The sequence below is a fragment of the Triticum urartu genome, chromosome 7 (assembly GCF_003073215.2).
Source record: "Triticum urartu cultivar G1812 chromosome 7, Tu2.1, whole genome shotgun sequence".
Lineage (NCBI taxonomy): Eukaryota > Viridiplantae > Streptophyta > Magnoliopsida > Poales > Poaceae > Triticum > Triticum urartu.
Window position 1 is genome coordinate 88147866 of NC_053028.1, and position 6509 is coordinate 88154374.

Consider the following 6509-nt stretch of genomic DNA (forward strand, 5'->3'; position numbering starts at 1 on the left):
TTGGTGGAGCGGTGCTTCAGCTTACACATTGATGGCGGCAAATCTCGGCGGCATGGCGTCGTGGAGACTCGACTTCTGATGCGTGGAGATGGACTCGTGCAGGGAGGTGGCGCTGTCTGGCGTCGTGGTGGCATCGACGGCAACTAGACCGGGCAAGGTTGATGCAGCAGTACAACACTGAAGATGGATTGGTGGCAGGTGGTTGCGGCGGCCTCATACTCGGTAGGCGTCCTGGTTGAGAAGTGCGCCGGACTGGTGAGTATCCCATACCCGGCACACGTCCTGGTTGGGACCTCAGGTCTTAAATGATATGTTTGGCTGTGCGGTCTGTTTGGTATTAGTTCCAGACTATCAGCATACCTTCATCAACTAGATAGGAGTAGCGACAGATGTTGCCTAGACGATGGCTTTAGTCTTACTGTTGTATGACTTTGTAAAGTCTTGTGTGAATAATTAATAAAGTGACTACATGCATCGTCTAGATGCAGAGGCCAGGGTCCTCCTCCTTTTGTAAAAAAAAAGTTAGCAATCCTGTGCGAAAAGTTAAAAAAAAATCATTAGTACACTTTGTGGACGTTTGGGCCAGCCGTCTTCATTGAGCCGCATTTGCATTTTTAGTTTGATGATACAGACAGCACGACATGTGCAATGTGTTTAGCTGAAGCTACGTATGTAATGTATGAAGCATCTGCTCTGTAAAATGAGACCCGCTACCGCTGTGGGAGGATATTTCGTGTCGCCAGCCACTAGCTTCATCAGACGCGCTGCGCCGAACAACTTAACTGTTGCTCCCTTATCGGATCAAAACAGATCTTGTCAGGAACGTCAACAACAACACATGACATGTGGGGATCACGATGAGGGCAACCGCAACCTTTGTCCCTTAGCTACCTCCTCTCCTTATCGTCGACGACGTGTGCGACCAGCATAATTCCCAGGCTCCCAGCACCTACGACTGATCGTCGAGGCCACCCGAGGTATCGTCGTCACATAGATCGAGCGCTACTGAAAGACCAAACCAACCACGGAAGGTCGTGCAATCGCATCTATGGAAAGCACAGGGGGAGCGAGACCAACGTCGCCGGTGCAGGAGCTCGCCGGCGCCCACGGCAAGCTCGACGTGCCGGCCCGGTACGTCTCACGCAGTCACCACGAAAACGGCCAGCACCCCACCGCGGCGCCGGTCCCTGTCATCGACATCGGCCGCCTTTTCAAGCAGGAGGGCGCCGCCGCAGCTGACGGCGAAGAGGCGAAGCTCCGGCAGGCGCTCGAGTCGTGGGGCCTCTTCCTGGTAATTAATCATCTATTCTCTCGTCGCTGAGCGAAATCGATCAAGCTTGCGTGTTGAGCGAGCGTACCGTGTCGTCTGTCGTGTGTGTCTGCAGGTGACTAAGCACGGCGTCGACACCTCGGTGATGGACGGCATGATGGTCGCATCAAGGGAGTTCTTCCGGCAGCCACCCGAAGAGAAACAGAGATACACCAACCTCATCGGGGGCGAGTGGTTCTAGCTCGAGGGGTACGGGACCGACCGGGTGAGCTCGGCGGAGCAGATCCTCGACTGGTCCGACCGCCTCTACCTCAGGGTGGAGCCCGAAGACGAGCGCAGCCTCGCCCTCTGGCCAGCGCATCCTCAAACCTTCAGGTAATCAGTGATCACACAAAGATTGATGCGATCGTCGTCTCGAAAAATAATATAGGAAATATCAAGCTCCTCAACTCTTTTTTTTTTTACAGGAATCTTCTGCACGAGTTCACCACGAAATGTAGGGTGGTGAAGGATGGACTGGTCCAGGCAATGGCGAGGCTGCTGGGGCTCGACGACGACTATATAATGGACCAGTTTGGGGAGAAGGCTGACACTTACGCTAGATTCAGCTACTACCCGGAGTGCCCGAGGCCGGAGCTTGTGTTCGGCCTGAAGCCCCACTCCGATGGGAGCGTTCTTACCGTGCTCATGGTCGATGACACCATTGGTGGGCTCCAGATTTTGAGAGATGGTGTCTGGTTCGATGTACCGATTGTTCCTCACACCCTGCTGATCAACATAGGAGATCAAACTGAGGTAAACACCATCACCTCTACGCTCGCAGTATGCCAATCGAACCGCTACTGTCTCTGTTCCAGTTCCAAAATATAGAAAGCTTAAATATAAACATTTAGAATATGGAAACATATTTTATTATGAATATAATAGTATTGATTTTGATTTTTAGACGTTTTATATAAATTCGGTCAAGGTTTACTAAACTTGACTCAAGACAAAACTAGTATGCACTGTATTTTAATGTTGGACATCAATATATACCAAACGTTTGTGCCTATTGGATAGGTCCGAATGATCCCATCCCGTGTCCCCCACGCAATTTCTTCCTAATCCCGATCGATCCTACCCCGCGTCCCTCGATTTCTTCATATTCCTTCCTTTTTTATTTCTCCCACTCAAGGGAGACAAAAAAAGAAAATCAGGCTGGAGAGGATTCGAGCTCTGCTCTCTTGTATCAAGTATTAATCGAACGACAGAATCACGTTATGTTATTTCTTGTCCAACAAAATGGAGTCCATCTACTTGATCGTTACTTACCGCTGTGTTCTTTTCTAGATATAAAAAAAAGGAAAATGCATGCACATGGGTTTGAACCGATAACCTCTACCCCAAATGTGCAACACACTAACCAGCTCGACCAACTACAATCATTGTCTTACTACATATATATAAACTAGATACTGGCACCGTCTTTACTTTCATATCAAGATTTTCTTTTCTTTTCTTAACTTAAGTTACCAACCCCAAGGGTACATTAAGTTACCAGCCCTACGGTATGATGTTTGAACAACTTTGTTATATTGCTTCAGAGTTATCATGGTGTTAAACATAAATTATCAGGTGTGCGGCATGTAAAATACCATGTTATTTACACAGAACTTATCGGGCTATGTTTTCAGCAACTTTTTATTAGATCAACGTTACCATGATATTTGTACATAAGTTATCAGGTCCGCGGTGTCTAACTTACCATGTTATTTACACGTAAGTTATCAACAATATGTTTTTCTAACAAATTCTTTTTCCTATGGCTAAAAAAGTTACCGCGGTGTTTGTAATATATTATCAGGTTTGTGGTGCATATATTACCATGTTATTTACACATAAATTGCCGGAGCTATGTTTTCAACAACTTTTTTCCATGGGTTAAAATTACCGCATTTTTTGTACCGAAGTTATCATGTCCGTGGTGCATATGTTACCATGATAGTTGCACAAAAGTTATTGGAGTTATGTTTTCAACAACATTTGTTCCTCGAATTAAAGCAATCGTGATGTTTGTGCCTAAGTTATCAGGCATGCGATGAATATATTATCATGCTATTTATACAGAAGTTATGGGGTCAAAGTTAACGGCTATTATTTTTAATAATTTTCCTCGCTGGTCAAAGTTATCAGGGTGTTTGTACGTAATATATCAGGCCTGTCGTGCATTTCTTACCATGGTATTTACACATAAAATTATGGGTGGTATGTCTATAATTTTTTTTCACTGGGTTGAGGTGACCACGGTGTTTGTACCTAAGTTATCATGCCTGTCGGGCGTAAATTCTCATGATTTTTCGCAGAAGTTAGCAGAATATATCTCAACAACTTTTTTTCTTAGTATCAAAGTTACCACTGTATTTGTACATAAGTTAACAAATCCGAAGTGTGTATGTTACCATGTTATCCATACATGAGTTAGCGAGGATATGCTTTTAAGATATATTGGACAAGGACTAAAGCTGGCGTGCCTTGGTTATTGCGTCAAAAACCCAATGCAATGGCCTTGATTGTTGTGGCTTTCTTTTCCTCACATATACTAAAGTACAAAGGAAAAAACTAATGTCAAACTTAACGTAAACATGTGCTTGTCGAGATGGTTGAGATCCTACAGCACCAATTGTGTGCTGTGGGCTTGATTCCCACTTCTCGCAGAAATTTTTGTCTTCCGGCACGCTGGAAAAAAAAAACAATCACGAGTTAGGCATAGAAAATCCGGATCAATCTCACGAGAAACTGGCGCACGCTAGAATTTCGGATCGAACGTCAATTAGATCGTTCGGATCTATTGTCAAATCATGAACGTTTGGAAATTACAAATTCCGTTTAATGTTTGAAGAAACATTTTATCTTTGACCTTTGGTTAAAATATTATTTAGAATTTTAGATGAAAATGTGACATTACAATATTAATGAAGTGGTTCCACAATATTTTTCCCAGATTTATATGAGACAAAATGAAGATATAGCGTGTCCAGATCAAGGTTTTGGATCCCAAGCGAGCCTTTTTTCTCGAGGGGCACCGAAATTCACGGTTCCCACGGTAACCGCGAAGTACTGCAAAAAATTCGGACGAAATGTAAAATCAAATTTTGAATTCAAATATTTAAAAGTTGATATAGATAAACTTTTAACTCTTTGAGATCACAGTCTTTGTCCTAGCGTAGTGGCTGTACACACGAACCCACCGATGCCGCGGTGAGAGATTTCTAGTTCGACTCCAGCCGCTCCAGAATTTTTCTACTCTGTTAGTTTTTTATTTTCGCATTCTAAAAAAGAAACAAAAACTGTATGAATTTTTCTACTCTGTTAGTTTTTTATTTTCGCATTCTAAAAAAGAAACAAAAACTGTATGAATTTTTCTACTCTGTTAGTTTTTTATTTTCGCATTCTAAAAAAGAAACAAAAACTGTATGAATTTTTCTACTCTGTTAGTTTTTTATTTTCGCATTCTAAAAAAGAAACAAAAACTGTATGAATTTTTCTACTCTGTTAGTTTTTTATTTTCGCATTCTAAAAAAGAAACAAAAACTGTATGAATTTTTCTACTCTGTTAGTTTTTTATTTTCGCATTCTAAAAAAGAAACAAAAACTGTATGAATTTTTCTACTCTGTTAGTTTTTTATTTTCGCATTCTAAAAAAGAAACAAAAACTGTATGAGGTAAGACCCGAACCCGCGACCTGCAGCTCCATAAAGCAAGCCTTTGCCACTACGTCATTGTGAGCTCTGTTGCAACATGAGAGATGCCGCCTATTTAACAGCAGAGTGATCGTTTGAATTCAAATTTCGAAAAAACTCGATTTTTTTTGCTCGGTATGAGTGTTTTCCGTGGGGTAGCGGTAACCGCTCGGGATCGCGAAATTTCGAGCGGTACCCAAAACAATGGTCCAGATCATGGTTTTATGCAGAAACTTGAGTCATCTTGCCACCAATGATTTAGTATGGAGTTTATTTCATATATTCTCACTGCTTATTTCTAATTTGTATCTATATCAATATAAAGATCACAGGTCGTAGAAAAATGGCATGCCTCCGTTAATCACACATAAACTTATGGTTCTTAGTTATACTTGTTGTCTCCTAATTATTTAACCCCTAAATTTATTTTGTATACATGACAATTGTTGGTTTTCTTGAAAAAACTATGCGATATTTATTTTATAAAAAATATCTTCGCTTCAGCTTTGCATGCTATTTGAAAATTTCCAAACACTGTTTCTAATTCATAGAAAAGTTATACAACGATTGCTACATGTGGGCTTATAATTTTCTTGTGCTTCTAACATCTTTGTTTATGGAAGTATGTAAAATTACATGGTTTTACAATTTTCAAACATGTCAAGGATAACAATGGTAAGAAAAGACGTCATAACAATTGTAGTTTTCTTCCCACATTTGTGATACTAGTCATTATTAACTGTTATATATACATTATATTTCAAAATGATTACGGGTCTACCTCCGCCATGGGTGGATCAGTTAGGAAGGTGGTCAGAGGTGAAAATAGTCATCACACATCGAGTAAATCTGATGTGTTTGTACTATTCTTTGAAAAGTCCCCCAAACTCTTGGCCTAATCACAAAAAATTGTAACAGATAATGAGCAATGGAATCTTCAAAGGCCCCGTGCATAGAGTTGTGACAAATGCTGAGAAAGAAAGGCTATCGCTGGCTCTATTCTACTCGGTTGATCCTGAGAGAGAAATTGAGCCAGCGACTCAGCTGGTAGATGAGAAAAGACCAGCGTTGTACAGAAAGGTCAAGGTGAAGGACTACATTGCTGGACTCTATGAACATGTGTCTCAAGGAACGATGGTTATTGACACAGTGAAGATATAAATAAGTGTGGTATCATGTTGGTAATGCAAAACGTGTAATCTTTCTAGGAACAATTTATCTCCATGTATTGTTGCATGTTAACTCTATTAAGTACTCCCTTTGTTCAGCATCACATGTCAGTCTTGAATTTTGCTGCTGTCCGGGCAAAGCTCCGGTCAGTGGTCGGTGGCGGCTGGACTCTTGGTAACGTGGGCATGAAGGTCGTGGGCATGGCGGCGGATCACGGCGTCAATTTTGTTGGCGGGCTGTGCTTCCCAGTGAACTACAGCAGGCTAGTGGTGGAACGCTCGTCCTTGTCTTCTCTTGGGTGCCTCGCCTTCTGGTTGTGCTGCTCAGCCTGAGCATGGCATGGGTCG

The 6509-nt window shown here is 42.2% G+C and overlaps 1 pseudogene; it reads left to right on the top strand.

Moving 5' to 3' along the window:
• Positions 1-958: 958 nt before the first annotated feature.
• Positions 959-6244, top strand: LOC125525919 (annotated as a pseudogene).
• The last annotated feature ends 265 nt before the right edge of the window (positions 6245-6509 follow it).